Here is a 23,138-nt window from a genome sequence, read left to right on the forward strand (position 1 = left end):
ACATCATACACATCTCTGTTCTACCATAATAGTTAAGACTGAACAACAAAAGGCAATGTAATTAACTATAGAAGACCGGCAACTCTGGGCAACATTTAATGTCATGAGCTCAAATCTCAATGCTAACAAAAGCCTGACCTTGCCTGGGTGAGCTAGGCGGAGCAGAAACATCGGGAACCTCAGCTGCCTCCTCTTTTACCAGTAAAGAGCTGCATTTATTTTATAACAAGAGAACAAACAGAAGGGCAAACCAATTCCTGGGAGAGAGGGAGGGAGGGAGGGAGGGAGGGAGAGAGAGAGAGAGAGAGAGAGAGAGAGAGAGAGAGAGAGAGAGAGAAAGAGAGAGATCTGTGAACCATACTACCTAATGATTAACTGACTGTGAAGAGATAGGAGTCAAATTATCCTGGGCTATCTTAGTGCACTGAACAGCCACCTATTGTCTACCCTGTGTCTGAGCTAACATTCTTATGACTATTAGATAAACCCTTCTGGAATGCAATAACAGACCCTTGTTTCCATCAGCCGAAGAATGTCATTAGATAGTGCCCGCCTGCCATTTCCACCACATCAATGAAAAAGGCCTTGATGTATTTGTTCTGTTACTACAAAAACTACATGGAACTCTTACCACATCAGAACACGGTATTGTGGTGACCTGAATCTGTGTCCCTGGGCCACAGTCACTCTTATCTGGCTCCAGAATAAGCTGTGTCCGTTCCTTTAGGGTGAGGGTTGTGTTTTTACACTGAGGCAGCAGACAGTGCACGTCACGCGGGGCTGACGCCCACACCCCCAGCCTCCTCCTCACAGCTCTTCTCTCTGATGCAAGCCTTGGGAGTTAGTGGTCTTCTCTATGTGACTTCTCCTCAGAGGTCACCTTCAGAACCCAGGTAGACATTTTTGAGGCTAAGAAACAAGGGACAACACTTGGTAAAGTGTTGCTTATTCTAGAAGATTCCATTCAAATCATAACGGCTAGACAGCAACTGCCTGTGAGTGAACAGACTACTACCTCCCCCATGGCTATCAGCTCTCCTACCAGGCTTCTAGAGTGTCCCTGGGAAGGTCAGTCACTTGGCCTTGCAGTTACCACCTCATTAGTGCATCTCTCTCACCATCCACCACACACTGCCCTTAACTTTTCATGATCTTACACTGGCTACAAGAGCATGGGCTCTCAGTGGGCGAGACCTGTGTGTGACTGCCCTTTTTTTCTGGCCCTTCCTTGGGTCCCCTCCCACAGAAGGGAAATTATCAAACTCTCACAGTAACTTGGAATCATGTGAGTCCCTCTACTACGTGACCGTCACCTCTAAGGCCCCACAGTTAAGGTTTGAACAAATCTAGGCAGATGGTCACATCTAGCCAGGGATGCAATGCCAGGTCATTTTACCTAGAAACACTGTCATTAGTGGTAAATACAAAAAGCAGAAAAGACAGAAACAGTGAGATGAAACTGGAAATGTAGGGAGCTCTTCTGTCCCATCAGGCACTGTAATACCCAGGAGTCATTCATATTCTTCCCTGAAGGAAAATCAGTATTTCACATTCACTTTTCATGACTTGTCATAAAAACAACCTAGCTTACATTAAAGCAGGTTTGAAATTACTCATCAATTAAATTAAGTGAATAAAATTTGGTCATATTTTTCCAAGACAGTTTCTCCATGTAGCCGTGGCTGTCCTACTAGAATTCTCTATGTAGACTAGGCTGGCTTCTAACTCAGAGATCCAACTGCCTCTGCCTCCCAAGTGCTGGGATTAAAGGTGTATGACATAATACCTGGCTCTTTATAAAATATATTTTAACTCCAGCATGGTGGCATACGCCTGTAATCTCCAAACTCAGAGAGGCAGAGGCAAGTCCAGAATAACTACAGTGAAACCCTGTTGGGAAAAAAACAAAACAAAAACAAATTATTTATATGTGTGTGTATTTATATATACATATATATAATAAAAATGAATGCCCTGTCTTTGTGAAGAAAGAAAGGTCACGACTCAGGAATTATGCACAGGGTACTACAGGATATTCTTAGTATAAAGACAGGGGCGCTGTGACTCCAGTAAAGCCTCAGAAGCTACCTGCTGACCCACACTCAGTACCCCTGCTCCTGGAAGTCTTCCTAGTGCAGACCACCCAGTCCTCAGGACGCCAAGAGAGGCTGTCCCCAGTCAAATCCAAGAGCAGCAAGGCAGGGAAGCCAGAGGCAGAAGGAAAAAAAAGAAAAAGAAAAAACGCCCTGCTCCCTGAAGATTTTTGAGTCAGTTCCAAGAACCTTCCTTCTCCCTCTGCCAGAAGCACCCATCAATTCCCATAGCAACCAGCCCACGGCTTTCCAACTTGTCCAGGAGGGAGGCACACGAGCTGCAGCAGAAGCACACAAGGGTAAAGCCGGAAACCCGGGCAGCAATCTCAGGGGCATTCTGGGTGCTTGCAAGCTCCAACAGTGCCTCCCAGTTCCCACACTGCCAGACTGCGCTGTCCTCTGACCCTTCAGCCAGATGCTCAGTCACAGAAGACAAGATTCTGTTTCCAGTAAGGTTTTAGATCAAGTCTGGGGGGCACTGAAGTCTCCTTGACTATGCGTGAGTCGATGTACTCCATGAGACTCTAGAACTGACATTAACATTGTGATGACCTGGGTGTGACAGTCTGAGAACCACAGAAGTGATCAAAGTTTGCTGAAGTGGCTGGAGAGGGGCGGAGTCTTGTGAACATGATGAGAAGGGTTATAAGAGACCGACGGTCAGCATGTCTGTCCCCGACATGCTCCTCAGGAGCTCACTTCATTATGGTGACTTTCACTAAGCAGAGAGAGTTACCAGAACCAGGGGATACATGGGTGGTCATTTAAGAGCTGCGGGACCGCTGTTCAGGGAGGTAGTGCTTATCTCCTATGCAAGATTCCAGATTCCACATCAGCACCGCAGAAATGAAAGAAAAAGAAGGTTGAGAGGAAAAAAGAATGACTAATGAACCAACATGCTGAAAGAGATTGTTCTCTTCTCCCACACAAAAAACATAAAAATCAAACTAAAAGTTCCCAGCATGGGCTATGAACCAATTCTTCAAAGTTCCACATCTTTTACAAAATGCAACTACTAACAGGCAAGGAGACACTGAGCATGATGGGAGATGATGCAATGGGGGTACCACTACTGCCCACAGGGTCTGTACAAGGCCTTAGCAGACTCAGAACGACACAGCTAGAGTTCCAGTCACACTCCTGCACACTTTACACTGCAACCAATGTATTCCCAAGTGACTTTCCACTGAAGACCCCAGAGCACTGTGGTGGGAAACATACAGCTAATTACCCAACACATGATCACAGAAGACCCTGAGAGAGTACTTCACATTACTAAAGACAGGGAAGTGGAAGGACATATGTGAAGACAGAAGGTTTGCCATGACAGGAAGTCAGTTTCAGAGTAACTACCTCTACATGATCAGTAATAAACGTTCCTAAACTAAATTGTTTTTAAAAAACAAAGAAGATGGCTGGACACAGTGGTACGTGACTGTAATTCCAGCACTTGAGAGACAGAGGCAGGCGGATCTCTGTGAGTTCCAGGCCAGCCTGGTCTACAAAGAGAGTCCAGGACAGCCAAGGTTACACAGAGAAACCCTGTTTTGAGAGAAAGACAAACAAACAAAACAACACCAATAACAAAAAACAAAAACAGAGAAGATGAAAACTATCTGAGGTGTAAGAAACTGTTGCCCAGGAGATCAAAGCCTCTAAAACAAATCGAAATTCCATGTAAATTTGCTACAATTCCAGTAAGACTAAGACGATGTTCTTCCAGAATAGTGAAAAGCTAAGTCTACAGTTCCTGTGGGAAAATAGTGAAGAATAATTAGGCTAATTATGGAAAAGAAGATTAATGAGGAAGGCTAGCTGTAACATTTGTCAGACAGTGGAAAGTGTGGTGAACCTGTAATAATTAAAAAGGAGTAAAACTGGTTCCTGAATAGGCCATCAAATCAGCAGATGTCCCAAAAATCCCAACAACCCTTGAGGGAATTCCATGTAACATTTCTATGTAACACATACTAAAACCAGTATAGAGAGAAACAAATGTCTCAGCAATGGTGATGGCATAACCAGATGATCAGGGGAAGAGCAAAGGCATGACTACTCAACAAATAAAACCCAGTAACAAGAATGCTTCTACATCAACAGAATCCACCAGTCTTCAAAAAAAGCAAGCAGCATTTTTCATAAATCTTGAAGAGCACACATTTCTCCTAATAGGACATAAAAATCTAATAACAAGAACGTTAATCATGAACTTGGGAAATCTGCAGATGGCAAAAGTTACTATAAATGGCAAAATATAAACCCTGTGGGGAGGAAAGGGTTTGTTTTTTATTTAAGAGCCCATCTGGACAGATGAGCAGGCAGATCACAAGAGTAAGTCCACATACTGGGAAATTACCGTTAAGCACTTGAAACTGCATGTTCATGTATGGCCTGAGCAATGGACAGGAAAATAGCAGAATTCACTTTTCACCTGTGAAATGGACAAAGGTCACAAAGCTAAGCCAAGCTGAACACGGCAGAGTGTACCTATAACTCCAGGCGGGAGGGTTAGGAAGTAAGAGTCTGAGTTATCCCTAGCTACATCTCATGTCAACACCAACCTAGACTGAGACGTGTCTTAAAGAATAAACATTATGTACATAAAGTAAAACAACAGGATTGCACAGCTCTTTAGACCCCGCTCCTCAGGAAGCTGAGGTGGGAGGTAACTGAAGCCTGGAGAACACGCTGAAAAGTCATCTCAAACCAAGTGAGATGCAAGCGAAGTCGTGTACTATAGGCAAGAGGGAAGAAAGCAGTATCTACTGCTAAGAAGACACATTTATGTTCTTTATTTGGAGGGAGGTGTTAATACTTGAAAGAGACTCTAACAATAATAGTCTTTAAACCAGAAATCCCTCTAAATAAATTGTATAGTTGGAAGTCAAGGTTAGCCACTGTGTATTTTCTATTACTATAACAAAATGCTTGAGAGTAGGTAGCGTACAAAGATTGAAGCTTTGACACTGAAAGTCCTAAATTAGGTGGCCTATCAGTTTGGCTTATGGTAGGGGCCTCTGGCCACTATGCAACATGGTAGCTACTGTGAGGGCATCACGGTGGGAACATAGTCAAGAGAAAAATAAAATGAGATCCAGGGACCAGTTTCTCTCACATAATTACTGGCACTAGTGAGAATGAACTCCTCAGAAGACCTGCCCTAATCTCTTCCAAAGGTAGTGCTGTGAGGGCATGATTGCCTCACTATGCCCCCCCTCTTGTATGTTTCAACACCTCAATATGACAAACTGGGAGTCAAGCTTCTAGCACATTGCCCTTTGGGGGACTTAAAACTCATCCAAATCCTGGCAGCTGCTGTAGTGCTGTTAATGCCTAAAGCCTGTCACCGAGACACTGAATGATAAGGAAAATTCCTCAGCTAGAACGGAAGCAGTGTGCTGTGCTTCCATTGACAGAAGACATACATAAATATAAATGCCATGTAGTAGCTAAGTAAATCCTGAAAAAGAACGTTATCAGAAAAACATCCTCTTACATATCGCCAATGAGAAACATCAAAGGGTATGTACTGTATCTTGTCAATTTTCAAATCCTACCCTCACCACCCTACATATACACCTGACTCGCTTTCTACTTGGGGGGTGGGGAGCTATGCCAAGCTCAGCTCTTGATGCGGAGAGAAAGCTGCCGTGTAAGTAAGAGTTCAGCAGATGAAAGCCAAGTTGATAATGGGCAACATGCAGGCATTCCATTAAAACACTTCTGTTGTCCAGTGTGTTACTGTTGTCCACTTCTCTATTGCTGTGGTAAAACACCATGACCTGGGCAACTTCAGAAGGGTTTATTTGGGGCTGACAATTCCAGGTGGAACGCGTCCACACCACCACAGGAGGGACGCTTGTAGCAGGCAGACACAGTGACTGAGCTGGGAGCTGAGAGCTGAGGGTTCCTATCTTGAACTACAAACTGGAAGCAGAGAAAGCAAACCCCAACTAGCTGGAATCCTTAAACTCTTAAAGGTCACTCCAGCTGGGGAGGCTTGGAGGTTCTTTTGCTCACAGATGAGCAACAGGAGAGCCAGGAATGTTAAACACGCAGAGTTGTCCCTTCAAAGAGAGGGATGCTTAACCTGTTTACCACCCAGAAGCCTGGGAAAGAACATGGTTAATGGCCTGGTGTCCTCTGCACTGTCAGACCACTGGATCCTCCCCCAGACGCTTACAGGTTGACGCTTATCAATCTATAAAACCTATCGTTATGGAAGGTGTCACATGGCAATCTATTCATCCCATCATTACGGAATTTGTCACATGTACCTTCAATATAGTCATGGTTTATTTGTTTTGTTTGTTTGTTTTTCAAGACAGGGTTTCTCTGTGTTAGCCTTGGCTGTCCTGGACTCACTTTGTAGACCAGGCTGGCCTCGAACTCACAGCGATCCGCCTGCCTCTGCCTCCTGAGTGCTGGGATTAAAGGCGTGAGCCACCACGCCTGGCTATACAGTCATGTCTTAAGCTTTCTTGTGCACACAGGATGGAGTTAATTATCATTGGGAAATTTTCCACCAAACTGTAATGTGCTTCAATATGCCTAAAATAAACTACTTGGGGCCAGACTCTTGAGGTTTAAACCAACACAGCCTACTGAATCATGTTGAGCCAAACTACCTTCATGCCTCCTGCTGGCCATTGTGGCTGCAGAGACGGCCACACTCAGTGACCTACTTCCTCCCAGAAGTCCCACCTCCTAAGCCTCCCCAAACAGTGCCTCTGAGTGGGAGTATTCAAACACCAAGGCCTGTGGCGTCATCCATCATTCAAACCCCCACATCCAGTGACTGCTAATTCAGCTGTTAGGGGTGTTAGCCCCTTGGGGTGTTAGCGTCCTTCGGCTGCTCTCCACAGGCACAGGCAGTGCGTTCTCTTCTTGCGCACTCACTGCCACTTGATAAATACGTTTTAGTCTCCCATGCTGCAAAACATGACAAAAAGAGCAGACAAAAGAGAGCTCATCCACATGCAGGACATGAGACCCATCAAAGGAGAGTTTTCTACAGCTTATATAACATAATCCTTAGTGCTAATTACTGGCTTACAAGGTGATTCATGAGAAGCAGATGGGGATGTAGGAATTAGTATGCTAACGCAGAATACAAATATAATAATCTGTTGACTGAATACAACAAAACATTGGGCAGCTAGCGAAAATGGCTTTGTTCTAGGGGCTTTTTTTTTTCTAAGTATTTTTTTTTAAGTTTATGACACAAGCCCTGTGGAAGCAGTATGAACACAGGGAAAAGTTCGGTAGGAAAACTACAAGTTCCCAAGTGCGGTGGTTTGAACGAGGATGGCCTCCACAGGCTCGGCTCATGTTTCAATGCTGAGTCCTGGGGGAGTGGCTCTTTTTCAGAAGGATTAGGAGTTGTGCCTTGTTAGAGGAGTATTTCCTTGAAGGTGGGCTTTGAGGTTTCAAAAGGTCCATGCCAGGACCAGGTCCCCTCCCCCCATAACACCACCTACACCCCCTTTCTCTCTGCCTACAGATCAGGATGTAGCTCTCAATTACTTCTCCTATACAAAGCCTGTCATGTCTGCTGCCATGTTCCATGCCTTAGTGATAACAGACTAAACCTCTGAAACTGTAAGCAAGTCCCAATTAAATGCTTTCTCCTGTAAGAGTTGTCATGGTCATAGTGTCTCTTCACAGCAACAGAAAAGTACCTAGACAACATTTTCACAGTAAAGGGTATAACTGAGCTAATCAGGACCCAAAATAATATCCACCTACAAAGGTGAAACGAAGGAATACCTTCTTGAGGAAATGAATATGGTTCCAAGGAAAGAAAGGTGCCACAAAGATACTGGCAAAGAAACAGCCTGTGAAAAAGCTGCCATTGTGCTTTCAAAAGACAGTCAGGGGCCACAAGCAACAGGAGGGGGTTATGTGCACAGTCAGGGCTAGCAGCAAAGTCTCTGAGCAGCCTCCTATGGCCTCCCTCCTGAGCATCTGCCCCACTTGCTGTCTTTACTTTGTTTTCCACATGGCACAGCATGTGCCGCTCTGACTACTAGAGGGAGCTTGCACTAGGCACTTCCTCTGGCTCTGGCCAGCTCACAGCCTGCCTTCCCTGAGACATGGCGCTGCACACTTCACGCTCTCATCACCCTGCAGGGCTTCATGCTCCTGAGCACCATGTGATGTGTGAATGAAGTGCAGCTTAGAATTCTGTTAAGGGCTCCAACTAGAGGGTTTGAGGGGCTAGGCCAACAGACAGGATAAGAGCTGTGGAGCACAGGTCGGTGGTGGCGCACGCCTTTAATCCCAGCACTCAGGAGGCAGAGGCAGGTGGATCGCTGTGAGTTTGAGGCCAGCCTGGTCTACAAAGCGAGTCCAGGACAGCCAAGGCTACACAGAGAAACCCTGTCTCGGGGAGAAAAGAAAAGAAAAGAAACGAGAGAGAGAGAGAGAGAGAGAGAGAGAGAGAGAGAGAGAGATGCGCAAGCTGCGGAGCAAAAAGTGGCAAATGAAAACTGGCCATTTCAAAATCTGTTCAAAAATCAGAGCTTCTGAACAGAACATTCATCAAGTATTACAGTTTGGTTACCTTATAAGCAATCAGAAGAAATAAAGAAGTTTTTCCTGCTATGAGAGAAAGAGATTTCATGCACTCTTTTGCTGAGACCAGGAGTCCTTTAAGGGAAACTTAGAGGCACCTGCCCTTCCTGCCCCACAGGAGCTCCCATTTAACCCTGCGTGCCCTGCCTGTGATGTGGATAATGAGGCAGGCCCTGCGCTGGGTATACCACATTCCTCGGCCCTCAGAACATATCAGTCTCCCCTGGGAGAGCCTCAGAAGCACTAAGAACAAGCCCTGTGCCCAGCTCAGCCTCCCAGGTATACATTCTAAATGATGCTTCTTGTTAGAGGCAACTGTAACAATAGTGAGCATGCATTTGCGGCAATCTCTAGCATATCTAGTGACAAAGTATAATGCAAGAGAATTAGTGTTAAAAGTAATTCAAAGCCAAATGTTGGTTGAACTAGATAGGCAGATTTCCAAAATGTCACTGAAGGAAAAATTTACATATACTAAGTATAATCAATTACATTTAGCTTTTAAAGTATAGAAACCCAATGCTTCTAATTATAAATAAAAATTAAAAGGCCAAGTCAATGTGTTGGTATGTAAAGAACAAGTAAGAGAGCTGGAAGGGGAGGTGGGACATAAACCAGGATTTTACCATAGAAATACACATTTATTGCCTTTATTTAAATGTCTTTTTATATCTCCTAGGAACTCTGCAGAGCTAATCATCTCAAGATTAAAGAACCAGTGAAATAAAGATAATATGTCTGCAAATAAAACAAAATCAACCCCAAATTCAAGAGTAGGAAGCAGCAAGGGTCTGTTCCCACCTAGGCAACAACCGCACTGACGGATCTGTGTGGGGTAGCAGAGCGCTGGAGTCCCTGCCCAGGGAAGACTGAGACAGTGTACGCATTAGTTTTGGTCAGTATCACTCCCTACCACTGTGGCATCTTCTCATGACCTCAGCTCCAGACTGTCCTGGATGGGCCAAATGCCATGGGGGGCAGGAAGACTGAGAGGAATATTTGGGGAACATGAAGAAAGATTCCCTCAGTCTGAGATCCAAGCCAAGCTGTTATCAACAGAAAAGCAAGAATTCCAGAACAACTACCCAACAGCTTAGGGCCACTGTCTTCCCAGCCGTAAACCTGCACCAAAACCCCTTTAGTCAGCCTTGTGGCTTCTGGCTTCTCCTTATCAGGTTATAACTCCAGCCAAGGCATCTCCTGAGCTCCAAACCTTTCGAGAAGTAACCTGAGAGGCAGGGCTAACGAGGGGACAGACAGTTAACTGCTTACTCTCCCTGGAGAAGCCCACAGCTACACTTGGGTAGGTCTTCTTCCCTTCCCACCCTGAGGAGGACATGTGTCACTTAGGTTATGTGTGACTTTCTTCTAAAAGTCTCTCATAAATCCCAAGCTTAAACCTGTATTAAAATATCTTTAATAAGATCTCCAACTCCACATCACTAAACTAGCCAGTCCTGACAGTCTTTTCAGCTTCAAAGTCACTAATCCTGGTTTGGCCTAAATTGAGGCCCTGACAGTCCAAAGGAGCTCCTATGCTAGCAAGGGTGAGGAGTGGGGCTGTCACAGTGGGGCTGTTGGGATGTGTGCCCATCACAGAGCTCAGGGCACTGCTGTGACGCCTTTCACGAGAATTGCAAGCCTTTCTCCTCACGGCTGAAGTGACTGAAAGGATGTAAAAGGCCAGCACACATACTCTGAGTTTTCTGGTTCCCCCCATATGACACACAGATATTAGCAAACTGGACATTTCAAAAATCGGAGCTCAGAGAGGTGCATCTCAAGAGACAGAAGTTTGCTAGCACTTCCAAGTTCTTGGGCTTAGAGCCAGAACTACAACAGGAGAGGGAAACGACTAAGAAGACATTCAAATGCAGCTGCATGTACAGGGAAACTTGAAACCTGACCAAACACCCACGGGAAGTCCAAAAGATCTGAGGAGACCTTGGTCCGGGCACACAGACAGGCTGGAGCAGTAACAACAACAGCCAATGACGAGAGAAAACCAGAATTCCAGGGTTACGTGTTATCAGGTTCAGGCGTGCACTTTTCAACAGAAAAATATCAAAACTGACAAAGACAAAAGAACGTATCCACATCCAGCAAAGAAAAGAGAGCCTAGTAAAGATAAAAACACATGGGCAAATTAAAAAGCTAATACAGCAACCACTGTTGATTACTCTGTTTTTCAGCTCGTAGCTGGTTTCAGGCTAATACTTTTTTTAAACCTTACTGATGTAAAGGCTGTTGTGTTCTGCCTACACGTGTGTTTTGTACATGACTTCAGAGACTAGCATCCTAGGCCTTTTATTAGTTCACCAGGAGTTTATGCTTCAGTGAGGAAGGGGTGATGACCATGGCTCTGAAGGGATGAAGAGACCCTAGAGCAGCAGGAAGACTGATGTCACTGCAGTTAAGTGGCTACACAGTCAAATTAGGACATTATAACTTTAGGATGCTAAAGGTTATCTCCATAGAAACCACAAAGAAAATAGCTATAGAACATACACAAGAAGAATAAAGAAAGGAACTTAAATGGATTCAGCTGCAGCCCTCCCCCAAAAAATCAAACACAGAAGACGGTAGCACAGGGGACAAAAACAGCTACAAGACACAGAAAAAACATGGGTGACGACTTTAAACAGAACTGGATTCAACTCTGTCTCCATTCAAAGACAAAAAATAGTACAATGGATCTTTTCAAAGAGGAGCTATCTGCAGACACTCACTTTATAAAGGACTCAGTTCAGCTCCAAACACAGAATAGACTGAAAGTGAAATGATTAAAAAAGGGGTGGGGGACATTCCATGCTCACAGTTACCAAAAGAAAGCAGGGGTGACTGCCCTAATACCAGATGAAGCAGCCTTAGTCAAGTGTGCATGATAAAGAGGTATTGTATTATTGACATGTGGCCCAGCACAGCAAGCTTTGTGTATCTAATAGCAGATCACCAATATATTTTAAAATCCTGAAACAAGGAATGGTTCTACAATGAGTGTTCGACTTTAATGCTCTACTTCCAAGACTGGAAAGAACACAAGAAAGGAGGCACAAGTAGCCAGCGACATCCACTGGAAACAGACACTAGCAGGCAAACCATGATGAACATTCTTCTCCAACACTGTCCAGAATAAACTACAGCCAGACCATGAACTAGGTCCCAATAAACTGTAAAAGCTAGGTATTGTGTAAAATATCTTCCCCAACCACAAGAGAAAGAAGTCAGAAGTCAGCTACAGAAATGAAACAAGAGGGGAAAAAAATTACAAAATCATAGGTATTAATTAGCCTGGCGATGATGGTACATGCCTTTAATCTCAGCACTTGGGAGGGAGAGACAGGCAGATCTCTTTGAGTTCCAGGCCAGCCTGGTCTACAGAGAGAGTTCCAGGACAGCTAGAGCTGTTACACAGAGAAACCTTGTCTTAAAAAAAAAAAAAAAAGTAAAGCAGTTAACCAGCCAACTGAACCAAGAGAAAAAAGACAACATTTCAAAACATACGGTACTACAGCAGCGAAAGGGCTGGGGAGAAATGCAGAGCAGTCAATGCTTCCATGTAAAGGAAATTCCAAATCAGTGAACTAACTCTAAATTATAGAACCAGAAAGACAAGAAACTAAACAGAAGTTAGGAAGAGAGAATAAAGTTGGAAGCAGAAATAAACAGAACAGAGAGAAGGAAGAACACTGAGAAAAAGCAGTGAAACCAAAAGTTTATTCTTGGGGGGGGGGGGGTCAATGAAACTCACCAGTGTTTAGCCGGATATATATTACGTCAAAAGGAGGAAGATTCACAATTACTAATTTACCACTGATTCCACAGAAATAAAAGGGACTATAAGAAATCTGGCAAGTAGGGTAGCTTACATTAAACAGACGATTTTCTAGAAACACAAAAATGTACCAAAATTGTATCATGAAGAAATGTAAATTTAATGACCCTGTAACTAGTAAAGAGAGGAAACTAGAAACCAAAAATCTCTTTTGACCAAAAAAAAAAAAAGTTTTGAACTGAAAAGTTTTTCTGGTGAGTATTTAGAAGAATATCAATCCTCAAACCTCCAAGAGTACAGTGGTGGCGCACGCCTTTAATCCCAGCACTCAGGAGGCAGAGGCAGGTGGGTTGCTATGAGTTCAAGGCCAACCTGGCCTACAAAGTGAGTCCAGGACAGCCAAGGCTACACAGAGAAACCCTGTCTCAAAAAACAAAAACAAGAATACGGAGAGAAGGAATCGCTTCTGAACAACTCCTAAGAGGGCTGCGTGCTCGTGACACCAGCTCCAAGCAAAAGCACTGGGAGAAAGCTACAGGTCAGCAGCTCTAGCGGACACCAATAACAAGAATCCTCAGCAAATCCTAGCAAGCTGACTGAGCAGCACACTAGAGAGCTATACACAGGAGACCAAGTGGAAACTACTCCTGGAATGTACTCTGATTTGCCACATGCAAACCTATCTGCAATACACCACATCAACAAGAACCAATGAACACTCCCCCACAGCTCAAGTGATGTAGACGGAGAAGCACCCAACAAACTCAATACTCCAAAAACAGAAACTAGGAACAAACAAACAATAGAAGAAAATAAGGATTGGCTCACCAAAAAGGTATAAATTGTGAGAAAAGCTGAAAAAAGACAACAGAGAAACATTCCCCCTGTCCACAGATTAGAAGATGTGACGCTGTTAAGATGTCATGCTACCTAAAGCAATCTATACATATAATGGAACCAGTATCTAAATTTCATGGACTTTTTTTTTCCTATATAAAAAAATTTAGACAGGCAGTGGCAGTGCATGCCTTTAATCCCAGCACTCAGGAGGCAGAGGCAGGTGGATCTCTGTGAGTTCGAGGCCAGCCTGGTCTACAAAGTGAGTCAGGTCAGCCAAGGCTACACAGAGAAATTCTTGTCTTGAAAAATCAAATCAAATCATCATCATCATCATCATCAAATGGAGTTTCAGGAAACACAAATAGCCAGTGATGTAGAAAAGTCTGAACTAAAAAGTGTGATGAAGGGATCATGTCTGCTTGTATAAACTGTATGAGAAGGCTACGGTAACCGAAACAGTGTAGTAAGAGCACACAGACATAAGACTAACAAGATAGGCCCCAGACTCCCAGAACAAACCCTCAGAGGCATGGTCAGACAACCCACAGAGAGCTGAGGTCATTCCCTGGTTCTCTTGTTCAGCATATGCTGCTGTGGGAAAAAAAGTAATCTCCACATATAAAACAATGAAATGGTAATTTCACATGCAAAAATGTAATTTACAATATGTCAAGACTCATATACAAAAACCCAGACTAAAAAACTCCCCGAAGCAAAGGTCAGCACTTCACAGCATGGGATTTGGCAATGGCCTCTGACAAGACACCAAGGGGACAGGCAGTAAGAGGAAATTTAAGACACAAAGTTTCTCTTAAAAACTCAACTTTGTACATGAGAGAATACCAACAGTCAAAAGGCAACCAGCAGAATGAAGAAAAGACTTGCAGGCTGAGCTGATAAGGGATGGTACATACAGTTCTTCTAACAGTTTTCAAAATGCAAAAAATAACACAATACCAGTTTTGAATATGCAAGAAATAACACAAGATCACAGCTGACGCAAATGTTTAAAGGAGCCCGTGAGGCCTGCGCTGATGTGCTTCATTATCAATCTGCAAACCCAATACTAGTATTCTTTTGTCCAGGAGAAAAGCACTTCCTAGTAATTGATGCTACAATCATGTCAGCCTCCCTGAATTGGAACCGTAGTGCTCCCTGTACTCACTGAGAACCGGATCCCGCATGGCGACAGTTGCCCTGAGCTGCAGGCCGAGGTTTGCAGCTGAGCTTCTGTACCAGTCAGTTGGTATTTTTTGGGCAATCCTCCAGAATTGATCCACCAAAAGCCTGCATGAGCACTCACCTGCTCTGTGGAAACTTTAGACAAATGTTAACACAGCTAATTTCTCAAACCAACTGACCAACTGATTTGGGAGTGGGGGAGTCAACATTAAATAACAACAAAAACGGGTCCAATTTTAACTATAGTGAGAGCTTCTTTTTTTAAGTTCCTTCTAAAACATCGAGTCTATTGGTCCTCAGCAGCCATCATTACCTAAGCTGACGAAAGCTAACCTCAAGTACCCACAAACCCCTTTTTATTTAGGAAGTAACTATGGAAACACTGATTCAGTATACACCTACCCTCTGAAAGGCCCACTCTGGCCATGTGCAGACCTCAACACATTCTGAGAAGATGAGACCAGTAGCACTCACCCTAAATTCTCTTGCTTTAAAAACCTTCCCTAACAAGATCAGCAAAGCCGTCTTCTCAGAACAGACAAATCACACACACACACACACACACACACACACACACACACACACACACACACACACACACACAGTATGGTTTCCCTCAGGTAAGACCTACCATTCAGGTGACCTCAACCTTACAGACATGATGTTCATGGAAGTTAGACACTGACAAAGACATCCACGACTTTCCCTCTTACACTAAGTGAGAGTAAAGACTGACACATTAAATAGGACAGGCTCTTCCAGGCAGTGTCTTGTGTCTATAACCCCAGGATGCAGGAGAAAAAGGCAGGACCCTGATGGCTACAGAGCAAGTGCCAGACAAGCCAAGGCCACAGAATCTGTCTCAAAAAACCAAAAATGAAAATAAAACCAAGCCAGGTTTTCAATATAATCCCTATTACTAAGGGTTTCCAGCTTGCAAAAGGAACTGGTAACGCCAAGCTTCCTCCGAGGTCTCTACTTTGCCCCAGAGGGTTTGACTTCCCAGAAGCCAATGTCTGTAGACAGGTGGAGGCAGGAGAAGGTCTGAGCCCTGTACAACCCCCACTCTCACCTAGTCTACCTACATCCACTAGGCATGAGCTCCCCATCCTGATGCCTGAGCCTCAGATTTCTTAAGTCTGTTCTTACCATCAGTGTGCGCTCGAGCCCTCTCCCTGCCTCCCTCCCTCTCTCACTCTCACTCTCATTTTGAAACAAGGACTCACTATGAACCCCAGACCTTGCAGGGAACTTGCTTCCCTGGGTGCTAGGATTACAGAAGCTGACACCCTGCCCAGCATGCAAATTCCAAATTTACTAGATAACCAAAAAAGGAAAGCCAAGACTGAGAAACAAGATCATGGGTTAAAGGCCAGCCTGAGCAATACAGTGAAAACGCTGAGGAGAGAGAGGAAAGGAGGATGGGAAATAAAACTACAATATTATCATCTCACCAACCCCCCCCCCCAAAAATGACAACTATTTTAAGCAGGTCATGTTCCAAAGGCAACTTGATTCAACTTCCTGTAATGGGTACTCCTGTGAGCAGAGTAAGTTTAAGTTAGACGCCTTGAGCAAGGGACATGGGAAGCGCCTCTATGCTCTTATGTTCTACAGAACATGAAGGTAAGGAAAGGTTTGATGAAAATGAGCTGGTGCTGACAAAGAGAAAAAGGCAACAGCAGCATTTATCACACCACGCTCAGTGCCAATCATTTACACCCAAAGATAAAAGCCTCCACAACCAGCCCTTGCTACTTACTATACGCCTTCAATAATTTCGATTACTATCAGCACTTAAGTAACCAAACCTTGTCTTGTTCATCTCGGGCTGCATCTGCTGTGCCCTCAGTGCCCCTGTGAGACTGTCCTCCCAAGGGAGAGCGAACGATGCAGAACACTCAAAACTCAAAGCCTTGTTTGTGTACCTGGCCTGATCTAGTCCAGGTTTGGGGGGACTCTGCTGGACATAGCATCTATTCCCATCTGTCCATGATAAGAAAATCCCTGGGCGCAGGGAAGGGCAGGAAGGGCCAGGTGACAAGTCCACAGGCTGCAGCTGTGGAGCAGTACTCTGCGCTGTGGGCCTGGCAAGGTATCATCATCACAGACGGGGTCTCCTGCCAGTCCTAACACAAAGAAGTGTCTAGAAGAACGTGCTATCAAAATTGCTTCCTGTTCTGTTCACACCTCCTGAAGGGTTGGCTCATCCCATAAACAGCAAAAATGTGTGTGTGAGAACATGTAGGTGACCATGTGCTTGTGCGTGCACATGGATGCTAGAAGCCAACTTCCAGTGCTGCTCCTCTCCTCAGGAGCCATCACCTTGTATTTTGAGACAGGCTCTCTCCCTGGGACATAGAGCTCATCTATGAGGCTAAACCAACTGGCCAGGGAACCCCAAGAATCTGCCTGTCTTCACCTCTCCACCACTGGGACCACAAGTGTGTGCCACCACACCTAGGTTTTAATGCATGTTCTGGGTATCAAACTGACTGAGCCATTTCTCCAGCCCAAAAACATGTCTTCACTCTCCTGTGTTGTACCAGTGCAGCCTCTGTGAAGGAAAGATAAACATGTCTTTTGTTTAGATCACAAGTGGGGGATGAGAAAAGACTTGTGAGAGAGCAGGTGATGTTTATCCCTTTAGAAGTCAAACCACCATGTGGGGGAGATTGGTTGTTAACCAGCTGAAAAACATCCTTGAACAAATTCTGAGAGGAGTTATAAAAATGAGCCAAAAATAGGAGGCATGGACTTTGGAGACTTGGGATGGTTTTGGCTGTTCATCACTCCACTTCGAGATGCTTCTAGAGAGAAGCGCTCAAGGGAAGGCTTCAGGGCTCCAGGCTCCTGCTGAGGTTCCAGGTTCTGTTACTCCAGGTTCCAGCAGAAGAAATCCTGCTGATTACGGCAGGAAAATCGTTCCTTGGAACTGATAGCCTTACGGTTTCATTATTGTATTCTTTAATCTTCTTTTCCTATTGTTTAGGTTAGTCCATTTATAAGTGAGGTACTCTCTCAGTTAATACGTTCGTAATAAAATATATTTGTTAAGAAAATTGAGCCTACACCTCTGCTTGTCTTTTGCTATTCTAAATACTCCTCAGTAAGGACAAGGCCTAATAAATGCGCTCTGGTGAAAATATGGCCACTGTTATCCTTTCTAATTGGGTTTTCAGGGCAAGACAAAAGGAGAGATTGTCAATTTCCCTGACCACCCTCTCACTAGAAGCAGCTGGCCAGGATACAAATAAGTCAAGTGAAGTAACAGGGGTACTTAAATAATACTTCACTTACCTACGAATACAAAACCTGACTGTCCACAAAAGGAAGGGACAATGCAAAGCAAAAGATAAACACCTGGGAAAGTTTGAGAAAGTGTTCATATGTAAAGCACAGAATTTAGTCATCAAACACCATACATTTTATGCTTCTAGCTGAGTACTTGTAAAGAATATATGAAAGATGCTTTTAAAGGTACGCTCACTTAATTCAATGTTTATAGTCACGAACAATGCTGATATATATTGGTTTTGGTTTTTCAAGACAGGGCTTCTCTTGTAGTCTTGGCTGTCTTGGACTGGCTTTGTAGATCAGGCTGGCCTCAAACACACAGAGATCCACCTGCCTGTGCCTCCTGAGTGCAATTTTTAATAATTTTAATAGTAGAGGAATGATGTATTTCCTAATGTACCCACCCATGAAAGTACATACACAACACAAGGTTTGGTAGCCCACATCAGGCCCACTAGAGGCAGGGCACTACTGCAGCTAGCCCTGCACTGGACAAGCCACACTCAGAGGAGAGGAGTACACCTGGAGGCCAAGTCAGGCTCCCAGAGAGTGTTCCATCAGTGATGAGACATGCTCTACCTCACTGGTCCTCAGTCTTCCTGACGCTACAGCCATTAATACAGCTCTTCATGTTGTGTGACCCAATCACATAATTATTTTCTTGCTACTTCATAACTGTAATTTTGCTACTGTTATGAATTGTAATATAAATATCTGATATGCAGGATATCTGCTAAGTAACCCCTGTGAAAGGGTCATTCAACAACCCCCCAAAAGGTCACAACCCACAGGCTGAGAACCACTGCTCTACCTAGACCTAACAGACAGATCAGGCTAGCATCCTCCGATGTTGGTGCTAAGAAAAGCCACCGGTGCCCAGAAGTTCTAATTATTAAACTAAGCCACTCAGTCCAAAGGACAAGGCTTCGGGCTTTCCAGCTCTAACTAGACACAAAGCTCTGCTAAAGCTGTCCTAGGCATGTTTGGTAACTAGGGGTTTAACTTATGAAGGGATGCTCAGAATGCCCGAGGAAAGGCAGGAAGTACATCCTTCAATAGCAGGAAAGTACTTGGGAGAAAAAAGGATGAACTTTTAAAAAAGGTATGCAGGTGGATCGCTGTGAGTTCAAAGCCAGCCTGGTCTACAAAATGAGTTCAGGACAGCCAAGGCTAACACAGAGAGACCCTGTCTCGAAAAGCAAAAAAAAAAAAAAAAAAGAGAGTGGCAGCGGCAGGGCTTAGGGGCATGGCCTCTGCTGGAGGAGGTGTGTTCCCGGGGTGGGCTTCCAGGTTTCAAAGCCCTCACCATTCTCAGCCTTGTGGCTGTCATCTGAAGATGCACGCTCTCAACTGCTTCTCTGGGGCCATGCCTGCCTGTTGCCATGCTCCTGCTGTGACGGTCATGAACGCTACACCCCTGAAACTCTTAAGTCCTAATAAGCCTTTTCTTTTATAAGCCTTGGTCCATGGTGCCTCATCACAAAACAGAAAAGTGACTAAGATCAAGGTGAAAATCAGAGGATCTCAAGGACCTGGGGAGTGGCTGATTGCAGGGCTCCTCAGATTCCAAGACCCATGTGCTCAAGTCCTTTCAAAAATAGATGGAATGCGGGCTGGAGAGATGGCTCAGAGGTTAAGAGCACTGACTGCTCCTCCAGAGGTACTGAGTTCAATTCCCAGCAACTACATGGTGGCTCACAACCATCTATAATGAAATCTGGTGCCCTCTTCTGGACTGTAGGTTTATGTGCAGGCAGAACACTGTACACACATTAAATAAATAAATCTTTAAAACAAAAACAAAAGATGGAATGCAGCTCAGATGTGTTGGCTCATGTCTGTAACTCCAGGACTCAGGAGACTAAGGCTTGCAGTGAGTTCAAGACCAGTCTGGGCTACTTAGCTGAGTGAAAACATGTCTCAAAAATAATAATAATAAGATAAAGATAATAAAATAGCATGACATCTGCATAAAAGCTATGCTTTTAAGCATCTCTAGAGAGCCATAAGGGCAACAACATAATGCAATGTAATCACTTGGCACTATCTGAATGAAGACAGAGAAAGCCTTGGTATATTCCAGAACAGATTCCATCTATCTCAGAGAGTTTCAAACTGGCTGCACAGAACCACAGATGTGGAGCAGCTTGCTCTGGTTTTCCTTCCCCTTCAGTATTACAGCTGCAAGTGCCATCATGGAGCACTACCTGTCTCTCATTCTGCAACTCCTGTGGCTCCACAGTGGCTGTTTTTGAAAAAAAGAGAGTTTCTCAGATGTGTTGCTAAAAAAAGTAATAATAATAATAAATTAAAAAGCAACCGAAAGAATGGCTTTTCAAATGGCTAAAATGTTCAGAACTCTAAAGCCTTCTGAGAATCCGCCTCTATTAAATATGAGTCTAGGAAGAGCATCCTAGAGTACCTTAAAACACTTTGAGCTAATCATGCCCCAGTTTCTCGCCTGAAATCCGAGGAAATTCAGACATAGGAAGCTGCTTTGAAACTGGTGCTCACATTACCCAGGGACTTTGGGAAGCCATAAGCTCTGAACAGAGGAGAGATGCTCTGGTAACCTTGGCTGCCACCTGGACCCAGTCACCCAAAGAGCTGGCTCCTTAGGTAATTCTTGTAACAAGGCAGCAGATAGGAAAATTCTGGAGGTCTTTGTCTCAGCATCTGTCTGAGATCAAGGCTAAGTACAAAGTAACAGAACCAAAGAATCGGATATAAAGCCAAGGCAGGGCTGGAGAGTTACTCTACTGCAGCACTGAGGCATGGAGAGAATGCCTCTTTTACTCCAGGTTAGGCTGTTTTTAATCAACACAGCATCCTCTTTCTAGCTCAAAGGTCTGGAATGTTTATGGAAGTATTAGAATAAGCTTGTGCTATTGTGCTAAATCTGAGTTGCTACTGAGGAGCAGGTATAATGGTTTATTTAACTAAAGATTCAACTAACCTAGTAAAACATCTTTACACTAATCCTAAAATTGACTATCTCTCTTTTCCAGGGGACCCACAAAATAAGCTAAGTCCCCATGAAGGCTCCAGCACACTTCTCAGGTATTCTGCAGAGCAGCCTAGCAATCTTTACATCACCAGACATGTGACATTACTTTGTAGATCTTCCAAGTCCAACAGTATAACACAAACATGTGCATGTGGTACCCATACATACATCATTTGATAAGTTAAGCTACACCATCCCTAAATCTCAATTTTAAGATTATGTTAAACACATATATTCTTTTAAACAATTCTAATAACCCCTAACTTACTTAAAATGGGATTCTATGGTCTTTAGATAACCAATAACAAAAGTTTCCATAATATTTTTAATTCCAACATTTGAGAATTTTATTCCACTCAAAATAAAACCATAGTGCCATATATACATGTATATAAGCCACAAAACTACATCCTTTTGGCAATATTTTTGTTTGTTTGTCAAGACAGGGTTTCTCTGTGTAGTCCTGGCTATCATGGAACTCACTCTACAAACCATGCTGACCTTGAATTCAGAGATCCACCTGCCTCTGCCTTCCAAGTGCTGGGATTAAAGGTGTGCACAACCACTGCCAGCCAACAATATTCTTACTAGTGATAAAACTGTAAGCAATAAAATATAATATATATAAAGAAATAAAAATCATCTTATTTACAACTGAGGGAGGAAAACAAAAACAAAAACTAAAGCACTCATACTTATGGCAGGAAAAACCAGACCTATTAAATGTATTTTGAACACTATAAAAAGAAACAAGAGTTTGATGCATTAGGAAACCAAGAAATCAAAAATATTCTAGGCTGTGGTTATAAACAGAGGTAATAGATTACAAGGCTAGGAGTTTGTGGGTGATTTCTTCTTTCTTACTTGATAAATCTCTGGCACTATGGGTGCGTATTTTAAAATGAAAAACTCCTCCAAGATCAACGGCAGCACGCAAGTCAGGAGGGGAAGAGAGGAGTGATCCAGCCATCTCCTTCCCCTAAGCTTAGCGCCTCAAACTGCACCATGAGAAGTCAACAGAAAGATCCTTACTCAAAACAAGGCTGAAACAGAAACGCACCAAACTTAAGAAAAACGGAGAAGACTGTCTTAACGTATTTATCCTGGAACAGAAACAGAAGTCTGTAACAGAAAACCCAAGCAGCCTAAGTAATCAGGAAAAGCTTCAACTATTTAAAGTGTCAGAGCAACCATCCTGCCAGAGCCAAGGCACTTCTCTAAGGAGAGGCCCCTGCACCTTAGCTGTTAGACTACTGCCACAAAAGTTGGTCCCCAAAAGTCTTGTCCTATAAATAAGGAAGGGCTGGCTAGGCCCTGGACCAGGCACAGGAGAAGCCTGCCCCACACAGTCTCACAGACCACCTCGTAGGAGCCAGTGATAAGCAGGCCCACACCTTGACTTATGAAAACCTTATGCCCTAACACTAACAAAGTCCATTGGAGACAGACTGGGGCAGCGTGCAGGGGCCAGTGGACGGCTTTCTCTGTTCCTCTTCCCACTGTGGCCACACTAAGTCTCCTATTTCTGTTTCTTACTACCACTACCTGCTTAGGTGACCTATGGAGGACAGAGGTTTAGCCTGCTCTGTTAGGACGGCCAAGCTCTGACCCTAACAACTCTGGGAACAGAGAAAGCTGCTCAGTCAGCCAGTGACTAGAATTGTGCAGGCTTCTCACATTGTCTGTTTTTCCATTCCCGCCCATCAACAGGAAAACGGCAAAGGGGGAAATCCAGCAAGAAAAAACACAAAGCTCACACTGGGCAAGTCAAAAACTGCTTTGGGTAGCAGCCTTCTACACCAGAGTCTAAGTGACGCTCTTTTCCCCCAACCTGACCTGGTGATGCATCCACTCACCTTATTCCATCTCAAAGTTTGCAGTAAATCTTGCTTGTAAGTCCAATTTGGGGCAGTCTCTCAAAACCTAGATTAAAATAATTATGAACTTTAGTATAATATTTTCAATTTAAATATGCAACTGTACTTCGCAGTTAAGTAAAAGGCCAAAAACTATCATTAATAAAATCGTAATTTAAAGCCTCCTTTAGTTTTAATCTTTATGTGAAGCTCCACACATTTAAGCTTAGGCTAATCAACAGTCACTCTCGCACAAAGAACTGACTCTGAAACCTGATTTAGACAGACACATTGATATTCCAGGGCCACACCCCAGGCAACCACCTCCAACACACACACACACACACACACACACACACACACACACACACACACACACACACACACACACGGTTCTGAAAGTGATTCTCAGCAGGGTGCAATCCCACACCCTGTGGATCACCCTGCAATCTAGAGATATTACCAGTTGTCACAACTAGAGAAAGGGACATGCTACTGTCATCTAATGGGTC

At 43.9% G+C, this 23,138-nt stretch overlaps 1 protein-coding gene across 7 annotated transcripts in view; it reads right to left on the minus strand.

The window, feature by feature from the left end:
* The window catches only part of SIPA1L1 (signal induced proliferation associated 1 like 1), a 277,017-nt gene that overhangs the window by 196,507 nt on the left and 57,372 nt on the right, over window positions 1-23,138 (minus strand). For 6 of the 7 annotated variants that reach the window (XM_084792052.1, XM_084792056.1, XM_084792055.1 and 3 more), the window contains exon 3: window positions 22,627-22,693. The exons of the other annotated variant lie outside the window; for it this stretch is intronic. The gene's annotated coding sequence lies outside the window, so the exon portion shown is untranslated. The remainder of the gene's footprint in view (window positions 1-22,626; window positions 22,694-23,138) is intronic. 7 annotated transcript variants of the gene reach the window in all.

The sequence above is a fragment of the Acomys minous genome (genome assembly GCF_964271855.1).
Source record: "Acomys minous genome assembly, chromosome: 8".
Taxonomy (NCBI): domain Eukaryota; kingdom Metazoa; phylum Chordata; class Mammalia; order Rodentia; family Muridae; genus Acomys; species Acomys minous.